At 42.7% G+C, this 21276-nt stretch overlaps 1 long non-coding RNA gene across 1 annotated transcript; it reads left to right on the top strand.

Annotated features, from left to right (window-relative positions):
* The first annotated feature begins 7727 nt into the window (after positions 1 to 7727).
* Positions 7728 to 20823, top strand: LOC122422142. Its single transcript, XR_006263740.1, has 3 exons — positions 7728 to 7779; positions 13594 to 13747; positions 20700 to 20823. It is a non-coding gene; the product is annotated as an uncharacterized LOC122422142 (long non-coding RNA).
* Positions 20824 to 21276: the final 453 nt, after the last annotated feature.

The following is a 21276-nucleotide window of genomic DNA, read 5'->3' as shown; positions in this document are numbered from 1 at the left end:
TGGACCCCTTTACCTCTACCCCAACACCCAGGCTTCACCAAAGGATGTCAGAGGAAAAGCCAGTCTTTAGGTTGAGAAGAAACCCCAGATATGAGCTTTATCCCCCAGCTTGTCTAGCAGCTGAGACTCCTGCTCTGCGTAACATCTTTCTGCAGCCTGGTGGCGCCCCTTATCAGAAGTGATGCTGATGATACTGATTCTTTTCAAACAGTCTGGACAGCGTGGCAGCACCGATGCACACTGACTGTCAGGCACTGGCTGTGGGTAGATGCGGACATCACAGTCCCCACGATCTTAGCAAACTGGCGCATGGATGTCTACCATGGGAAATCTTGATTTTGATATAAGGTTATTTCTACATTACATGCAGTTTTCTCGAGCTAAGAAGTTACATTTCACTTTTTATTGGGGAAAGTTTAACTATCATATAAATATGAAATTAGATGTTTTCCCCAGTTTCCAGGACTGATGGTAGCAAATTGTTACAGCTGTCAAACCAGATTCTGAAGGGAATGAAGAGAATTTGAGTTCCTTAGCACACACCCATTTGTCCACACTCAGAAACTGTTAGCCACTCACCACTTTCCTCTTTAGCTCTTCCTCTGCCCTGACCCTAAGGGCAAGATTATCTCTTTTCTTCTGCTTTATTTCGGCCACACCACATGTATGTGGGATCTTAGTTCCTCAACCAAGGATGAATCCTGTGCCCCCTGCAATGGAAGTGCAGAGTCTTAACCACTGGACCACTAGGAAAGTCAGTCTTTTTTAATTTTTATTTTATTTTATTTTTTTCCATTTATTTTTATTAGTTGGAGGCTAATTACTTTACAATATTGTAGTGGTTTTTGCCATACATTGACATGAATCAGCCATGGATTTACATGTGTTCCCCATCCCGATCCCCCCTCTCACCTCCCTCCCCACCCCATCCCTCTGGGTCTTCTCAGTGCACCAGCCCAGAGCACTTGTCTCATGCATCCCACCTGGGCTGGTGATCTGTTTCACTCTTGATGCTGTTCTCTCAAAACATCCCACCCTCGCCTTCTCCCACAGAATCCAAAAGTCTCTTCTGTACATCTGTGTCTCTTTTTCTATTTTGCATATCGAGTTATCATTACCATCTTTCTAAGTTCCATATGTATGCGTTAGTATACTGTATTGGTCTTTATCTTTCTGACTTACTTCACTCTGTATAATGGGCTCCAGTTTCATCCATTTCATTAGAACTGACTCAAATGAATTCTTTTTAATGGCTGAGTAATATCCCATGGTGTATATGTACCACAGTTTCCTTATCCATTCGTCTGCTGATGGACATCTAGGTTGCTTCCATGTCCTGGCTATTATAAACAGTGCTGCAATGAACATTGGGGTGCATGTGTCTCTTTCAGATCTGGTTTCCTCGGTGTGTATGCCCAGCAGTGGGATTGCTGGGTCATATGGCAGTTCTATTTCCAGTTTTTTAAGAAATCTCCACACTGTTCTCCATAGTGGCTGTACTAGTTTGCATTCCCACCAACAGTGTAAGAGGGTTCCCTTTTCTCCACACCCTCGCCAGCATTTATTGCTTGTAGACTTTTGGATAGCAGCCATCCTGACTGGCGTGTAATGGTACCTCATTGTGGTTTTGATTTGCATTTCTCTAATAATGAGTGATGTTGAGCATCTTTTCATGTGTTTGTTAGCCATCTGTATGTCTTCTTTGGAGAAATGTCTGTTTAGTTCTTTGGCCCTTTTTTTGATTGGGTCATTTATTTTTCTGGAATTGAGCTGCAGGAGTTGCTTGTATATTTTTGAGATTAATCCTTTGTCTGTTGCTTCGTTTGCTATTATTTTCTCCCAATCTGAGGGCTGTCTTTTCACCTTGCTTATAGTTTCCTTTGTTGTGTAAAAGCTTTTAAGTTTAATTAGGTTCCATTTGTTTATTTTTGCTTTTATTTCCAACATTCTGGGAGGTGGGTCATAGAGGATCCTGCTGTGATTTATGTCGGAGAGTGTTTTGCCTATGTTCTCCTCTAGGAGTTTTATAGTTTCTGTTCTTACATTTAGATCTTTAATCCATTTTGAGTTTATTTTTGTGTATGGTGTTAGAAAGTGTTCTAGTTTCCTTCTTTTGCAAGTGGTTGACCAGTTTTCCCAGCACCACTTGTTAAAGAGGTTGTCTTTTTTCCATTGTATATCCTTGCCTCCTTTGTCAAAGATAAGGTGTCCATAGGTTTGTGGATTTATCTCTGGGCTTTCTATTCTGTTCCATTGATCTATATTTCTGTCTTTGTGCCAGTACCATACTGTCTTGATGACTGTGGCTTTGTAGTAGAGTCTGAAGTCAGGCAGGTTGATTCCTCCAGTTCCATTCTTCTTTCTCAAGATTACTTTGGCTATTCGAGGTTTTTTGTATTTCCATACAAATTGTGAAATTATTTGTTCTAGTTCTGTGAAAAATACCGTTGGTAGCTTGATAGGGATTGCATTGAATCTATAGATTGCTTTGGGTAGATAGCATTTTGACAATATTGATTCTTACAATCCATGAACACGGTATATTTCTCCATCTGTTTGTGTCCTCTTTGATTTCTTTCATCAGTGGTTTATAATTTTCTATGTATAGGTCTTTTGTTTCTTTAGGTAGATATACTCCTAAGTATTTTATTCTTTTTGTTGCAATGGTGAATGGTATTGTTTCCTTAATTTCTCTTTCTGTTTTCTCATTGTTAGTGTATAGGAATGCAAGGGATTTCTGTGTGTTAATTTTATATCCTGCAACTTTACTATATTCATTGATTAGCTCTAGTAATTTTCTGGAAGAGTCTTTAGGGTTTTCTATGTAGAGGATCATGTCATCTGCAAACAGTGAGAGTTTCACTTCTTCTTTTCCTATCTGGATTCCTTTTACTTCTTTTTCTGCTCTGATTGCTGTGGCCAAAACTTCCAAAACTATGTTGAATAGTAGTGGTGAGAGTGGGCACCCTTGTCTTGTTCCTGATTTTAGGGGAAATGCTTTCAATTTTTCACCGTTGAGGGTAATGCTGGCTGTGGGTTTGTCATATATAGCTTTTATTATGTTGAGGTATGTTCCTTCTATTCCTGCTTTCTGGAGAGTTTTAATAATAAATGGATGTTGAATTTTGTCAAAGGCTTTTTCTGCATCTACTGAGATAATCATATGGTTTTTATCTTTCAATTTGTTAATGTGGTATATTACATTGATTTGCAGATACTAAAGAATCCTTGCATTCCTGGGATAAAGCCCACTTGGTCATGATGTATGATTTTTTCAATATGTTGTTGGATTCTGTTTGCTAGAATTTTGTTAAGGATTTTTGCATCTATGTTCATCAGTGATATTGGCCTGTAGTATTCTTTTTTTGTGTGGCATCTTTGTCTGGGTTTGGAATTAAGGTGATGGTGGCCTCATAGAATGAGTTTGGAAGTTTACCTTCTTCTGCAATTTTCTGGAAGAGTTTGAGTAAGATAGGTGTTAGCTCTTCTCTATATTTTTGGTAGAATTCAGCTGTGAAGCCATCTGGTCCTGGGCTTTTGTTTGCTGGAAGATTTCTGATTACAGTTTTGATTTCCTTGCTTGTGATGGGTCTGTTAAGATCTTCTATTTCTTTCTGGTTCAGTTTTGGAAAGTTATACTTTTCTAAGAATTTGTCTATTTCTTCCAAGTTGTCCATTTTATTGGCATAGAGCTGCTGGTAGTAGTCTCTTATGATCCTTTGTATTTCAGTGTTGTCTCTTGTGACCTCTCCATTTTCATTTCTAATTTTGTTAATTTGGTTCTTCTGCCTTTGTTTCTTATTGAGTCTTGCTAACGGTTTGTCAATTTTGTTTATTTTTTCAAAAAACTAGCTTTTAGCTTTGTTGATTTTTGCCATGGTCTCTTTAGTTTCTTTTGCATTTATTTCTGCCCTAATTTTTAAGATTTCTTTCCTTCTACTAACCCTGGGGTTCTTCATTTCTCCCTTCTCTAGTTGCTTTAGGTATAGAGTTAGCTTATTTATTTGAATTTTTTCTTGTTTCTTGAGGTAAGCCTATAATGCTATGAACCTTCCCCTTAGCACTGCTTTTACAGTGTCCCATAGGTTTTGGGTTGTTGTGTTTTCATTTTCATTCGTTTCTATGCATATTTTGATTTCTTTTTTTTATTTCTTCTATGATTTGTTGGTTATTCAGAAGTGTGTTATTTAGCCTCCACATGTTTGAATTTTTAATAATTTTTTTCCTGTAATTGAGATCTAATCTTACTGCACTGTGGTCAGAAAAGATGACTGGAATGATTTCAGTTTTTTTGAATTTACCAAGACTAGATTTATGGCCGAGGATGTGATCTATTCTGGAGAAGGTTCCGTGTGCACTTGAGAAAAAGGTGAAGTTGACTGTTTTCGGGTGAAATGTCCTATAGATATCAGTTAGGTCTAGCTGGTCTATTGTGTCATTTAAAGTTTGTGTTTCCTTGTTAATTTTCTGTTTAGTTGATCTATCCATAGTTGTGAGTGGGGTATTAAAGTCTCCCACTATTATTGTGTTACTGTTAATTTCTGCTTTCATACTCGTTAGCATTTGCCTTACATATTGCGGTGCTCCTATGTTGGGTGCATATATATCTATAATTGATATATCTTCTTCTTGGATTGATCCTTTGATTATTATGTAGTGTCCTTCTTTGTCTCTTTTCACAGCCTTTATTTTAAAGTCTATTTTATCTGATATGAGTATTGCGACTCCTGCTTTCTTTTGGTCTCCGTTTGCGTGAAATATTTTTTTCCAGCCCTTCACTTTCAGTCTATATGTGTCCCTTGTTTTGAGGTGAGTCTCTTGTAGACAGCATATATAGGGGTCTTGTTTTTGTATCCATTCAGCCAGTCTTTGTCTTTTGGTTGGGGCATTCAACCCATTTACATTTAAGGTAATTATTGATAGGTATGGTCCTGTTGCCATTTGCTTTGTTGTTTTGGGTTTGCGTTTATACAGCCTTTCTGTGTTTCCTGTCTAGAGAAGATCCTTTAGCATTTGTTGAAGAGCTGGTTTGGTGGTGCTGAATTCTCTCAGCTTTCGCTTGTCTGTAAAGCTTTTGAATTCTCCTTCATATCTGAATGAGATCCTTGCTGGGTACAGTAATCTAGGTTGTAGGTTATTCTCTTTCATTACTTTAAGTTTGTCCTGCCATTCCCTTCTGGCCTGAAGAGTTTCTATTGATAGATCAGCTGTTATCCTTATGGGAATCCCTTTGTGTGTTATTTGTTGTTTCTCCCTTACTGCTTTTAATATTTGTTCTTTGTGTTTGATCTTTGTTAATTTGATTAATATGTGTCTTGGGGTGTTTCGCCTTGGGTTTATCCTGTTTGGGACTCTCTGGGTTTCTTGGACCTGTGTAACTATTTCCTTCCCCATTTTAGGGAAGTTTTCAGCTATTATCTCCTCGAGTATTTTCTCATGGCCTTTCTTTTTGTCTTCTTCTTCTGGGACTCCTATGATTCGAATGTTGGGGCATTTCACATTGTCCCAGAGGTCCCTGAGGTTGTCCTCATTTCTTTTGATCCTTTTTTCTTTTTTCCTCTCTGCTTCATTTATTTCCACCATTTTATCTTCTACCTCACTTATCCTATCTTCTGTCTCCGTTATTCTACTGTTGGTTCCCTCCAGAGTGTTTTTGATCTCATTCATTGCATTATTCATTTTTAATTGACTCTTTTTTATTTCTTCTAGGTCTTTATTAAACATTTCTTGCATCTTTTCAATCTTTGTCTCCAGGCTATTTATCTGTAACTCCATTTTGTTTTCCAGATTTTGGATCATTTTTATTATCATTATTCTAAATTCTTTTTCAGGTAGATTCCCTATCTCCTCCTCTTTTGTTTGGCTTGGTGGGCATTTTTCATGTTCCTTTACCTGCTGAGTATTTCTCTGCCTTTTCATCTTGTTTAGATTGCTGTGTCTGCAGTGGCCTTTCTGTATTCTGGAGGTCTGTGGTTCCTTTTTATTGTGGAGGTTTCACCCAGCGGGTGGGTTTGGACGATTGGCTTGTCAAGGTTTCCTGGTTAGGGAAGCTTGCTTCGGTGTTCTGGTGCATGGAACTGGATTTCTTCTCTCTGGAGTGCAATGGAGTGTCCAGTAGTGAGTTTTGAGATGGGTCTATGTGTTAGGTGTGACTTTGGGCAGCCTGTATGTTGACGCTCAGGGCTATGTTCCTGCATTGCTGGAGAATTTGCATGGTATGTCTTGCTCTGGAACTTATTGGCTCTTGGGTGGTGGTTAGTTTCAGTGTAGGTATGGAGGCTTTTGGATGATCTCTTCTTACTTAATGTTCCCTGTAGTCAGGATTTTTCTGGTGTTCTCAGGTTCTGGGCTTAAGTCTCCTGCCTCTGGACTTCAGTCTTATTCTTCCAGTAGCCTCAAGACTTCTCCAACTATACAGTACTGATAATAAAACTTCTAGGTTAATGTTGAAAAGATTCTCCACAGTGAGGGACACCCAGAGAGGTTCACAGAGTTACATGAAGAAGAGGAGAGGGAGGAGGGAGATAGAGATGAGCAGGAGAAAAAGGGGGACTCAAGAGGAGAGAGACAGATCTACACAGTTCTCTGTTCCCTAAGTATTCTCCGTAGCCCAGACACCCACAGAGATTCACAGAATTGGATTGGGAAGAGAAGGGAGAGGGGGGAAAATAGAGGTGATCTGGGGGAGAAAACGGAGAGTCAAAAGTGGGAGAGAGTAATCAACACACTTCTGAGTAAAAATGGGTACTGAATATTGGATTCTTAAATGTCCAAAATTGATACCAAATACTGAAAAACAAAGATTAAAAATCTAGAGTAGAGGTTAGACTCTTAAAAATACAATGTTAAAAACAAAAACACAAAAAATTTAAGAAATATATATGAAGTTCGGTTTAAAAATAGGGCCTCTTTTTTTTTTTGCAAGGTTATAGTGAAATGAAAATGAAAATTAAGGAGTAATAGAGGAGTAATAGAGGACTTTAAAAGAAAATAAGAGAAAAAAATAAAAAAATTTTAATTAAAAAATAGTAAAAATATATGAAAATGAAAATGAAAGTTAAGGAGTAATGGGGGAGTAATAGGGAATTTTAAAAGAAAATAAAAGAGAAAAAATTTTAAAAAAAGAAAAGAAAAAAATTTTTTTAATTAAAAAAAAAGTAAAAATATATCTAGGAATTTCTCTAGAGCTGTTGCCATCAGTGTGGGCTCGGTTCAGTTTCAGATAGCTCCTCGTTCCAGCTTACACTTCTCGATATCTACAGGCCCCTTCCGGTGTAGTCAGTGTTACCTACAGGGATTTTAATCTCTTGCACCGGTCCCTTCTGAAGCGGTTCCCTTTGTTTATTTGGCTTCTGTTTGCTGGTCTCTTCAGTGTCTAATTTCCGCCCTGACACAGGCGGGCGGAGGTGATCTCTTATTTAGGTTCGCTAGTTCAGTCCTGCTACGGGAGGGCGGGGCGCTGCAGACAGATATCGCTGTGTGTGGGGAGCACTCACCGTGTTCCGGCCACACTGGGTTTGCCCCGCTCACGGATGTGTGCTTTCCCTGTCTACACTGCTCAGGCTCCCGGCTGCTCTATATGGAGCGTGCCCTGCACTGCATGCGGTTCCAGTTTTCGGGTACTCCACAAAAGCGCGGACTCGTTTGGGCCTGCGTTTTGTGCCTTCCCCGGCCTGAGCGGCTCAAGCAGTCAGGAGCTTGACGTGCGCACTCTCCCTGGGTGCGGGGCGCCTTCTCCCCTCTGTGGTCCCAGCCTCAGTTTCCCCGCGTGCCAGTCCGGTGAGTGCGCCTTGTGTCTATTCTTGGGAGTTGGCCTCTAGCCACGACCCTCCCAGCGGATGTCGACCATCCAGAATCTCAGGAAGTCTCTGGTTAGAACCTGGAGGCCTGTTTGCAGTGTGGGAGGGGTGCCGTCTCTGGGGCCGAGTTTGCCCCTTTCCCCTCCCCCCTGCCTCCGGCGGGGCTGGGCCGGTCTGCCGCCGGCTAGCTCTTCTCTGGAATTGCTCAGTCCCTTTGTTCTGCAAACGGCCGGCAGTGTGTTCGGGCAGGTTAATTTTCTCTCTCTCTCTTGCTAGCCCACAGTTTAAGTTGCTATCTCATGTTATTTCCCTCCGATTGCCCTCAGGGCACTCAGGCCCGGTCCTTACCCTAAGCAATGCCGCCCGCTCCTCTCCGTTCTGCCCCCACTTGCTGGTGGCGGATGCGGGCGTCTGGGGTACTTTTCTGCTGGGAGTTGCTTTTAGGCATGTAATCTGTGGGTTTTATTTATTTTTCCTCCCAGTTAGGTTGCCCTCTGAGATTCGAAAACTTCTCCCAGACCTGCCAGTGAGAGGGTTTCCTGGTGTTTGGAAACTTTCTCTATTAGGAGTCCCTTCCTGGGACGGGTCTCCGTCCCTAGCTCTTTTGTCTCTCTTTTTATCTTTTGTATTTTGTCCTACCTCCTTTCAAAGACAATGGCTGCTTTGCTGGGTGCCTGCTGTCTTCTGCTAGCGATCAGAAGTTGTTTTGTGAAGTTTGCTCAGTGTTCAAATGTTCTTTTGATGAATTTGTAGGGGAGAAAGTGGTCTCCCTGTCCTATTCCTCCACCATCTTAGCTCCTCCCCCCAGTCTTTTTTTAAATTGAAGTATAATTGATGTACAATATTATATGTTTCAGGTGTACAAAGTTATTTAAAAATTGTAAAGGTTATACTCCATCTGTAGTTATGAATATTATAAAAGTTTGGCTATATTCCCTATATTGTTCATTATGTCCTTGTAGCTTATTTATTTTATACAGAGTATACTGCTTAATTCCCTGTTCCTATCTTGACCCCCCCACCCCTTCTCATCTTAACTCTTCATCAGTATCTCCCAATGGGAGGCCTTAGGAAGAATGAAGGAGGCACCAAAAGCAAGTACGTGAGTATAGATCTGACTTCCTTAGTTTTGTAATCTGTGTGCAGACATAAGAATGTGGCCCCTGGCCTTGAATTTGAACTTTACTCACCAATGGGACTCCTATTTGTCCAATGAGTCTATATGATGAAAATGTGGGAATTCTTGCTCTCTGTTCTTTTTTGCTTCCAGATTAAACCTCATTCACTTTAAAACCTGCTATTTTAGAGCTGGTGATGATTAAAGAGACAAGCAGGCATTTGTTTTTCATGGTAGACACTTTTTGTGTTAATTTATGGGGGTAAATTACTCATTCATTTGTTTACTAAGCCTGTAAGTTCCTCCAATGTGTTAGGTTATAGTAGACATGTAATAGGCTAACTTTTGAAGCACTCTAAGAGACAACATTTTAGGCAAATCTATTAAATATGCCCATTATGAATGATTCTTACCAGCACATTCAAGCTAGTTGCTTGGCATTGACTATTAGCATTTCTTCCCAACTAAAGTGACTATAGTACATACCTTTTGCCCAGATCTAGGATAGTGTAGGCACAAAGTGAGTACTCAGTACACTATTTGTTGAATGAAAGACTAAAAGCTCTTCACATATAGTGGAAGAGACATCATGCAGCTGATTAAGATTCTGAATGCTAACTATTTGGTTGGAATATGTTGTGATAAAGGTATGAATGCAGGGCTGTGGAAGCACTGTCTGGATGAATATGACAGAGAAAATTATGTTTATTATTCACCTTCCTCACTCAGGGTCTTCCCTGGTGGCTCAGATGGTAAAGAATCCACCTGCAATGTGGGAGACCTGGGTTCAATCCCTAGGTTGGGAAGATCCCCTGGAGGAGGGCATAGCAACCCATTCTAGTATTCGTGCCTGGAGAATCCCATGGACAGAGAAGTCTGGCAGTCTGTAATAGTCCATGGGGTCACAAAGAGTCAGACACGACTGAGCGACTGACATTTTCACTTCCTCACTCAGATGGCCCGTCTCCATTTGAATAAGGAGGCTGCTTGGTGGTCCTTGGGAAGATGGGCGTGGAGTGGAACTGAGTATCCAGTGGAAGTTTGGTCTCCATCACAAGAGCAGGTTACCCTGAGGAACTTACACCCAAATTGAGGCAAAAACCTTAAGAAAACCAATGTTTGGGGCCAAGCAGTAGGAAACTTGGCTGACCACACTTTTCAGTCATCTTGAATTCAATCTTTCAAATCCTGGAGAGGCAAGAAAAGAAAGGATGTATATTTGTGACTTGAGACTCTGATGTCACTTTTCTCTTGGCTCCTCTTGTTAGAAAAAGTACAAGGGGGTTGCCTCTGCAGTTAAAACCCCTGCAGCCTTGGGCGGTGACCTCCGGGTGTTCAAAGGTTCTGACGACACAGCACGGGCTGGGCACTCACACTCACGCACTTCTTTTTTAATCAACCTAGGGTGGAATCAGCCTGTGCCTCTTGCTCATTGTATGACCTTCGGTTTAAGTTGCTTAACTTTTCGGTGCCTCAGTTTCCTCATCTGTGAAATGGGGATCACTACTACATGTCCAGTGGAAAGCAGACGTTCTCAAATTTGAGTGTGCTCATTTTACAAAAGTAAGTTTCTGGGTCCCAGCTCTCAGAGACTTGGATTCAGCAGGTCTTGGGTGAGGCCCCGGCATCTGCAGCGTAGATGGGAACATTTCTCCAGCCACACTTGGAGACACATGGAGACCAGAGCGGGGCTTGCTTCATCTTTTTGATCTTGCACCAGCTATCAACAAAAAATGTCACACTCCTACCCCTAATAGAAGTACGTGTACAAATTTCTGTCTTCTGGTACTGTGTCATATACTTTGTAGAACTGGGAGATGCTGGAGGACAGAGGAGCCTGGCAGGCTGCAGTCCCTGGGGTTGCAATGAGGCGGGCATGACTTAGTGACAATAGCAACAACATTGAAATAACAAATATCAATCCAGGTTTTAATACACTCACCCCACACCCCTGGGCTATGTGAACCCTACTTTGAAAACCCCTGATTTAGAAGCCCAAATGAACTATGTATGAAAACACTCTAAACAGACAAAACTGGACTAAGATTTTTGACAAGATATACAGCCTACACAGGCATGTGACCATACACTTAGAACAAAATACAAGCAGATGTGAAAGCACACCCCAATACCACTCTGAGCTTAGTTTTTTGGAAGACTTCTGTATTTTCTGCCTTTAACCATTTTGGAATAGTTAATACAAAACAAGGGTAAAATATGACCCAGAGACCAGAAGATAGACAAAGAATTTTACTCACATGCCTTATCAGAACTACACATTCCCAATTCACATGACTGACCAAGCTGATTAGAGTATTTGTTGAGTGAGGATCTTTGTTATTTTAAAAACAAAACCATGAAGTTTTCCCTTGACATCCAGTTACTAACCTTAAAAAAATCCCACAAAAATAATTTCATTTCCAGGTCCTACTCAATCCCTTTTTAATTCTCCAGAATAGTCCTAAAGCCATCAAGATTGGCACATATAGACCTTGGTTCTTATATAAACAAGTGAAGATTTTTACAGGCCAAAGAGAGTTGCTGGTCTCTTCTCATTAACTACTGTACTCTCCCTGTCTTAAATGTTGATGCCTAGAACAGGATCAAAAGTTTTTAATCACCCATTTATGAAGCCATGTGATCATAGGTTCCAAGATCTTCATGACATCAATCATTGGGCAGGAGACAAACCAAAGACTGTTACAGCATTTACACTGAAAGTTATAGGTGAAAATTTTATAACAAAAAAAGTATCTGCAAAGACACTTTCAAAATAATTTGACAAATCATACAATTATTGATACAATAATTTTATTCAGTAAGAATTTCTGAGAGCCATCAAGTTAAGATTTTTGGTTTTTTGTTTTTCAATTTTCTTAAGTTTTTTTTTTCTTTTTTTAATTTATTGTCCTTGTTGTTGTTTAGTCAGTAAGTCGTGTCTGATTCTTTTGTGACCCCTTGGACTGTACCCCGCCAGGCTCCTCTGTCCATTGGATTTCCCAGGCAAGAATACTACAGTGGGTTGCCATTTCCTTCTCCAGGGGATCCTCCCGACCCGGAGATCAAACCCACGTCTCCTGCAATGGCAGGAGGATTCTTTCCCACTGAGCCATCGGGTAATTTTTTAAATTTATTTTTAATTGGAGGATGATTGCTTTACAATGTTGAGCTGGTTTCTGCCATACATCAACATGAATCAGCCATAAGTATACATATCATCAACATGAGTCAGCCATAGGATACACATGTCCCCTCCTCTTGAACTTTCCTCCCGTCTCTCCCACTCCATCCCATCCCTCTAGGATGTCACAGAGCACTGGGTTGCGCTCCTTGCATCATACAACAAATCCCCACTGGCTGTCTGTTTTACACGTGGTAATGGATATGTTTCAATGCTAGTCTCTCAATTCATCCACCCTCCGCTTCCCTCCACTGTGTACAAGTCTGTTCTCTACGTCTGCATCTGTATTGCTGCCCTGAAAAATAGGTTTATCAGTACCATTTTTCTAGGTTCCATATATATATAGGTTAACACTTGATACTTGTTTTTCTTTTTTACTTACTTCACTCTGTATAACAGACTCTAGGTTCATTTACCTCACTAGAACTGACTCAAATTCCTTCCTTTTTATGACTGAGTAATATTTCATTATATATATATATATACCACAACTTCGTTATCCATTCATCTGTCATGGAGATCTAGATTGCTTCCATGTCCTGGCTATTGTAAATAGTGCTGCAATGAACCCTGGGGTACATGTGTTTTGTAGAACTGTGGTTTTCATAGGGTATATGCCCAGTAGTGGGGTTGCTGGGTCATATTTTGGTTTTATTCCTAATTTTTTTTAAGAACTCTCCACACTGTTCTCTATAGTGGCTGTATCAATTTACATTCCCACCAACAGTGCAAGAGGGTTCCCTTTTCTCCATATCCTCTCCAGCACTTATAGGTGCAAATATAGCTTAACTTCAAAAAAAAAAAAAACATGTATTAAGCAGTTATCATAGTTTAAGTTCTGCATATGCATTATCTTGCTTAAGTCTACCATAACCCTATGAGTTGTAGGTATGGTTATCCCCATTTCACAGATGGGAAAATGGAGGCTCAAAAAAGCTATCTAACTCAGCCATGGTCACACAGACAGTCAGGGGCAGAATCTCAACTGAAATCAGATTGAACAACAAGCTGGTCCTTTTTAGGAAAACATAGTACCACCTCTCTTTGGAGACAGCTTGTTGCCATCAGGATAAAAGAAGAGCTGAATCAAACCAAGGTGGTGGAAGCGAGGACATCCAATTTTAGAAAAGCAAGTATTAGTCACTCAGTCATGTCCCACTCTTTGTGACCCCCATGGACTGGGGCTCACCAGGCTCTCCTGAACATGGGATTCTCCAGGTAAGTATACTGAAGTGGGTAGCCATTTCCTTCTCCAGGAGATCTTCCCAACCCAGGCATTGAACCCAGGTCTCCTACATTGCAGGCAGACTCTTTACTGTCTGAGCTCCCAGGGAGGCCCTCTCTTAGCAAATAAACTTATATATACTGTCAATTAGGAAAGAAAGTGGCTTTTTTGGTTCTGAGGAAGAGTTTAATAATGAGTTGAAAATTTAGTCAAGGCCTTATCTGTAAAATTCCGATGTTGTCTACTATTAATAATATTTATGTTTTTACAGTGATGACATGAATGACCAATACAGAGTGACCTGAGAGTCCCTTCCTCAGTTTTGTCCCCTGTAGAATGGAAGCGGTGGCTGTGCCTCCCTTGGTCTGTAATGCGCCTTACAGAAGACACAGGATATGAAGTGCTTAGCACACACTTGGCACCAGGTAAATAGTAAACGCAAGACGTGATTTTATTACCCAGTGAAGGTCATCTCACACTGGACCGCTTTTTTATTAGTAGCACTTACACTTTTTTTAAATAACTAAATTTTGATTTCTGTGACTACTGAAGCTTTCTGCACCACTTCTAATAATATTAAACAGTTTCTAAACCCTTCAAATCCCTTTCTACCTACATTACTAACATCATCTCAAGGCAAACAGGCACATTGGAGGCACTTCAAATTTAATTTATTTTTATTCTCATCATTATCATTTATTTTAATTATTTGCATCATTTAACCATTGGAGAAGACACGGTAATTTATGCCTAGTTCCAATTTTAAGTCATGCTGTTTGAGGCATTAAAACTGATCTATTTCTTTTATCCTCCCTTGCCACAAATACATCTATATTAAGTAAAATGCACTTTTAATGCAAGCTAGAAATCTTGAGTTTGGTAGTGTTGGTTAGTTATTTCAGAGGCATTGTTTTCTTTGGTATTTTCTCTATAATTTCTTGACAGATTAACTTGCAAAGAAAAAGAAATCAAGGTCTTTTTAAGGCTATGCCACATTCATCTCTTTCTCTCTCTTTTTTTTTTTTAACTTTTGGCGGTGCTGGGTCTTCACTTCTGCACAGGCTTTTCTCTAGTTGCGGACAGCAGGGCCTTCTCTCTAGCTGTGGCGTGCAGGCTTCTCATTGCCGTGGTTTCTCCTGTTACAGATCACAGGCTCTAGGGTGCACGGGCTTCACTAGTTGTGGCTCCTGGACCCAGTAGTTGCAGCTCATGGGCCCCAGAGCACAGGGTCAGAGTTGTGGCTCACAGGCTTAGTTGCTCTGTGGTATGTGGGATCTTCCTGGATCAGGGATCAAACCCACATCTCCTGCACTGGCAGGCGGATTTTTTACCACTGACCCACCAGAGGAGCCCTACATTCGTGTCTTATCCTAACAGTGATAAGATAAAATGACAGGCTGAACACGCAGGGAAAGAGCACACCGTTTGTCTTATAGATCTGGGTCCATTTAACATCAGAGTAATGAGGTAATTCTCTCACTGAAGGTATTTGGTCTGGTTCCAGAAGAATGTGGGCCAGAAAGAATGTCAGAAGTTCCTTCTGTTACCCAATTTCTCCTATTCACCAATCCCACCCCCACCCTAGATCTATCTTCAACATTAAGCAATATGAATGCGGTAGAAACATCAAGAACCCACACTCAAATGGTCAAACTTTCATCACTGTATCATTTATTTCACTAAGTGAAGTTGCTCAGTCATGTCCAACTCTTTGCGACTCCATAGACTGTAGCCTACCAGGCTCCTCCGTCCATGGGATTTTCCAGGCAAGAGTACTGGAGTGGGTTGCCATTTCCTAAGAGGAGCTGAATTGAGCAACTCTGAGGCAGCCCATTGAATAAGTGCTGGCTGTATCCAGCCCCATGCTAAGTTCCAGATGTTCAAACTGGATTTAGAAAAGGCAGAGGAACCAGAGAGCAAATTGCCAACATCTGTTGCATCAAAGGAAAAAAATAGAGAATTCCAGAAAAACATCTACTTCTGCCTCATTAACTATGCTAAAACCTTTGACTGTGTGGATCACAAAAGACTGTGGACAATTCTTAAAGAGATGGGAATACCAGACCACCTTACCTGCCTCCTGAGAAACTTGTATGCAGGTCAAGCCGAAACAGTTAGAACTGGACATGGAACAATGGACTGGTTCCAAATTGGGAAAGGAGTCCATCAAGGCTGTATATTGTCACCCTGCTTATTTAACTTACATGCAGAGTACATCATGTGAAATTCTAGACTGGATGAAGCACAAGCTGGAATCAAGATTGCCAGGAGAAATATCAACAACCTCAGATATGAAGATGACACCACCCTTATGGCAGAAAGTGAAGATGAACTAAAGAGCCTCTTGATGAAAGTGAAAGAGGAGAGTGAAAAAGCTGGCTTAAAACTCAACATTCAAAAAACAAAGATCATGGCAACTGGTCCCATCACTCCATGGCAAATAGATGGGGAAACAATGGAAACAGTGACAGACTTTACTTTCTTGGGCTCCAAAATCACTGCAGATGGTGTCTGCAGCCATGAAATGATGCTTGCTCCCTGGAAGAAAAGCTATGACAAACCTAGACAGCATATTAAAAAGCAGAGACATTACTTTGCCAACAAAGATCCGTCTAGTCAAAGCTATGGTTTTTCCAGTAGTCGTGTATGGATGTGAGTTGGACCATAAAAGAGGCTGAGCACCGAAGAATTGATGCTTTTGAACTGTGGTGTTGGAGAAGACTGTTGAGAGTCCCTCAGATAGCAAGGAGATCAAACCAGTCAACCCTAAAGGCAATCAGTCCTGAATATTCATTGGAAAGACTGATGCTGAAGCTGATGAGATGTTTGGATGGCATCACTGACTCAATGGACATGAGTTTGAGAAGCTCCAGGAGTTGGTGGTGGACAGGGAAGCCTGGCATGCTGCAGTCTCTTGGGTTGCAAAGAGTCAGACATGACTGGGTGACTGGACTGAACTGAGGCAGTTCATTGAGTGAGTGCTGGTTGTATCCAGCCCCCTGCTAAGTGCGTACATGCACGCTCAGTCGCTTCAGTCGCGACTCTGCAACCCCGTGGACTATAGCACACTGCGCTCCACTGTCTATGGGATTCTCCAGGCAAGAATACTGGAGTGGGTTGCCATTTCCTCCTCCAGGGGAGTTTGCCGACCCAAGGATCGAACCCATGTCTCCTGCATTTCCTGCATTGCAGGATTCTTTACCACTGAACCACCAGAGAAGTTCAGTGCTAACAGCACTACCTGCCCAAGCTTGTGGAATCCTCATGACCACCCTAAAAAGACACATATTATCTTCAGTCTGTAGTCAGAAGATTGAGATCTGAAAACCTTAAGGTCAGAAGTCAAGTCATCTGAATGCCAAAGCTGTGCTCTGAAGGGAGCTAGGTCACACGCCCTGCAGCAGATCAAAGACAGATGGGGGAGGGAGGTCATCCCAAGGCGGTGAAGTCGGGAGAGGGTTTGCATGAGCATTTCAGAACAGAAGCTACAAGGGCCAGGGCCCCCAACTGTGAATCCAGAGCGGCGCTGGGCGGTCTCCGCTGAAGACTGGAGACCAGGGCTCCACTGGCCGTGTGGCTCTGATCCCCCTCACGGATCTGCTTCTCTGTAAATAATCGCATTGCCTGTGGGGTTTTGTGGTGGTTGTTGCAAGTGATAGAAACTCTACACACACGAGGTAAGGCCAAAGAGAAATGTTCTTGGAATGGTCGTAAAACTCAGACGGGCAGCTGAGCCTCGGGGCAGCTGCATGTGGGCCTTGAGAGAAGCCAGGGCTGCCTCTCTTCCCTCGGCGTGTTCCTGTCCTTTCTTCAGACGGGCTTCCTCAGCACGTCAGGGAGCACGGCCTCCGCCAGCTTTAGCTGCCAGAGAGATGAACCGCTTTCTTCAGCTCCAGTTGTTAAATATCCCAGGAAGAGACCCCGTTGGGCCAGGTCACAGATGGCCGTGCGCCCACCTCAGTCTCATCCAGCTGTGGTCAGAGAGTGGGCCACCTGCCTATGTCCTAAGAGGGAGGAGAAGTGTTCTCCAGGAAAGATGGCACCATTCACAGAAAGCAGAGGCGCTGGCCTGGAGGAGTTCTAGCTGCCCCTTACACACACTACCACTTCATCTTCAGATCTTTTTATCTTTTTCTTTTAAATATTTGTTTTATTTATTTTGGCTGTGCCAAGTCTTAGATGCAGCATGTGGGATTTTTTTTTTTTTTTTCAGTTGCAGGATATGGGCTCTAGTTCCCTGACCAGGGATCGAACCCAGACCTCCTGCAGTAGAAGTGCAGAGTCCACACAGAATGACCAGGGAAGTCCCCTCAGATCTTTCTTCTACCCCTGTGCTCTGCCTCCTCAAAATATGGACTCTCCTCTATTCCATGCTTCTTCCGTGAGGGTTTTGAACTCTAACTGTGGCTCAGACTCAGAGCAAGAACTTTCCTGGCTCAGCTCTACACCTGGAGAGAATTCTGTGTGCTGAGACTCTGCCCAGGCCACTCTGACCAGCTCTGGTGGGACAGAAACACACAGACCCTACCAAGCCTGGCTGTTGACAATGACAGCGCTCATCATCAGAGTGAATGTGGAGATCATGGCAGGCCCCATGACTCTGCACGCATATTTCTAGTCCTTAAAAATCCTGTGAGACGGATCATTTTACAGATGAGGAAACTGTATCTCAGAGATAAGGCAGTTTCCCAACACTACACCACCGTGAGCGTCAGAGCCAGGAGCAAAGACCAAGCTACTTCTCTGGGTCCACACTACTTATATACACACACCACTTCCAGGGCAGGATTCAGGGAACGGGGTTCCCTTCAAAGTGGAACTCAGTGATTTCTACCAGCATCCAAGGTCACACATGCAGGAGAGCAAGTTCCTAGGTAAGAAACGGGCTTTCCTATGAGAAAGACAAGAGAGATCAGCTGGCGTCAGAAAAGGAGTGAAGAAAAATCCAAATTTTTACTCCCATAAAATAGTGAATGATAATCTTTCATCTTTTTAAAGCAGACTTTTATTCATTCATTCATTCAGCAAATCATCATGAAATCATGCCTATATACTTTCTGAGCTCCAGGCCCTGAGAGAAGGTCCCCACCATCAACAAAGGGCGAAGCTGGCCGCCTGCAGTTCTCGCGTTCGGCCGGCAGAGGGCGCGAATGCCCGCTCTGCGAGCGGCGGACGCCAACAGGCAGGACAGCAGCTGAATCCGGTGGGCAGCGACACCCGCTGGGCGGTTACAGGACGCCGGGGTCAGAGTCCCGGGTGTCCTTTCAGACGTTTGGATCCACCATGAGGGACCTCCAGAGAGCTGAGAACAGTCCCGGAGAATGGCCCTGGGAAGACGAGGAATGAAGGAAGCAAGCCCTGGACAGAAGCTGCCCCACAGACAAAAGGGTCAGGATTTAAGAACTGGCAAGGACCTTGGAAGCAAAACGGAGTCTCCTTTGACCGCAGCCAAACGCTTTACTGGCGGAACCCCACTCCCAAAGCATCACCGTCCTGCTGTCCTTGGTGGGAGGAAAGGAAGTGTCCCTCCATGCGTCCACTGTGTCAGATCAGGGTGGAGGAAGCCTCAAGGCCTGATTTTGAGAAAGAAGTGCAGAAGCATTCAGGGCCACGGACCCTCAGTCTCCCTGGCACTTTCACCAGGACCTACTGTGTCCAGAGAGAGTTGAATCCTAGGAAAGATCCTAGAGAGGATATCAAATTGCTGATTAAGAACAAAACCTGTAACCTCAAATGACCCCTTTCCAAAATGAGAGATTGGGTTGGGGGGGGAGTCCTAACATCCTCCCTCATGCATACATTCTAGGTTTCCTGGTTTTCATGAGCTGAAAATTATAAAATTAGCTTTTCCACTTCCTTAGCATAAGTGTTAACTGATCTCAATTTCAAGGAAAACACACACAGACACACATGAAAATTCAAAGTCAGAACCCAATGAGGCACCACAAAGAGTAAAGTTTGCTGTACATAAATTTTAAGAAACTTAACCTGGATATGAAGGGAAGATGGAATGCAGACGATGACAAATGACTCTGTTAAAAGTGAACCGCATAACCATGCCCAAGGGGTGGGGAACGAAGGTGCTGACCTAAGTAATTTCGGCTAATGGGCTTCTGGCTGGATTTTCTAAGGCTCAAAACTAGAAGAATAGTACATGGCATGGTGCTCTCGTTGGAAATCTATTTCTTTAGGGGTCTATATTCAAACTACTTTGTACATATGCTAGGGTTGATACAGATGTAAAAAGATCATAGATCATAAGAGCCAGGTTTCTTTATTGTTGGAGAAAAATTACCAAGAGGGAAAGTGGGAAGTTTAGAGGGAAGCCTGGGGAGCTAGACTGGGGTCAGAGGTGACAGTTATTTTGTTCTAAAGATAGTTACACAGACGGTTTCCTTGGTGGCTCAGTGGTAATGAATGGATCCACCTGCCAATGCAGGAGACATGGGTCCTACCCTTGGTGCAGGAAGATCCCACATGCCTTTGAGGAACCAAGTCCGTGTGCCATAGCTATTGAACCTGTGCTCCAGAGCCCGCTAACCACAGGTACTGAAGCCTGTGAGCCCTGGAGCCTGTGCACTGTAACAAGAGAAGCCAGCACAGTGAGAAGCCTGTGCTCCATGACTAGAGAGTGGTCCCGTTTGCTGCAACTAGAGAAAAGCCCAAGCAGCAATGAAGACCCAACACAGTCAATAAATAAATAAAATTAAAAAAAAATAAAGATAGTTACATTGGGACTTCCCTGGCAGTCCACTATAAAAGGCACACATTTGATCCCTGATTGAGGAACTGAGATCCCGCATGCCATATGGTACGGCCAGAAGAAAACAAAAAAGTTACATAACGAGGTGTACATGTGGAGGTTAGCAGTGTGTGTGTGTGTGTGTGTGTGTGTGTGTGTATGCGTGCCTGGAAGCAGTGACACCCCAGCATCAATGGGCACATCTAGCACTCTGATCTCTACTTCTGAACACCTTTCTCCAATAAAGGGAGCCAGAGCTCCTTGATTAGTGGTGGATTCCAAGGCTGAGACAAGGAAAGCACAAGAGGAGATGAGCCTGGAGCATCTTGTGGTATCCAGAAAGGTAGAGAGGGCAAAAGGGATAGAGAGAAAGTGAAGACGAAATAAAGAGAAGGAGCCATATCAAAAGGTCACCGCCACCGACCTGAAAGAGTCCCTCCCACAGTAAAAACAGCTGCAGGCAAGACCCACCAGCGGATGGTGTAGGGGGTTGAACTGTGTCCCCTAAAAAGATAGGTTGAAGTTCTAACTCCAGGTTCCTGTGGAGATGATTGACAGTATTTGGAATCGGGGTCTTTGCAAATGTAATCAAAACGCAGTTATCCTCGATTACAAAGGGTCCTATATCCATACAGTGATTGGTGTCCCCATGAGAAGATGCGTGAACAGAGGCCCACGCACAGAGATGTCCCTGTGAAGACAGGCAGACCCTGGAGCAAAGCAGCTACAGATCCGGAAACGCCAATGACTGCCAGCAAGCACCAAGAGGGAAGATGGGCCGTGGGACAGTCAGGCTTTTGCTTCCTCAACTGTGAAAGAATAAACTTTTGCTGTTTTAGGCCACCACCTGTTTTTTATAGGAGCCCTAATAAACTAAGACGTGGTAAAAATTAAAGGGAGAAAGTTTAAGCAGAAATAGGATGTGCCCATGCACGATCAGTTGAGTCTGATTTTTTGAAACTCTGTGGACCATAGTTCACCAGGGCCTTCTGTCCATGGAATTTTTCTGGAAAGAATATTGGAGTGGATTGTCATTTCCTTCTCCAGGGGATCTTTCCGATCCAGGGATCGAACCCACATCTCTTGTATCTCCCACACTGGCAGGCAGTTTCTTTACCCCTGTGCCACCTGGGAAGCCCCAATCTCAAAGTCTCTCCCCTCAAAAACTTATTCACTACAAAGGGAAAACTAGTGACTTCATAGAAATGAACG

The sequence above is a fragment of the Cervus canadensis genome, chromosome 19 (assembly GCF_019320065.1).
Source record: "Cervus canadensis isolate Bull #8, Minnesota chromosome 19, ASM1932006v1, whole genome shotgun sequence".
Classification (NCBI taxonomy): Eukaryota; Metazoa; Chordata; class Mammalia; order Artiodactyla; family Cervidae; genus Cervus; species Cervus canadensis.
Note: the sequence above shows the minus strand (reverse complement) of the source record. Positions and strands in the feature narration are given on the sequence as shown.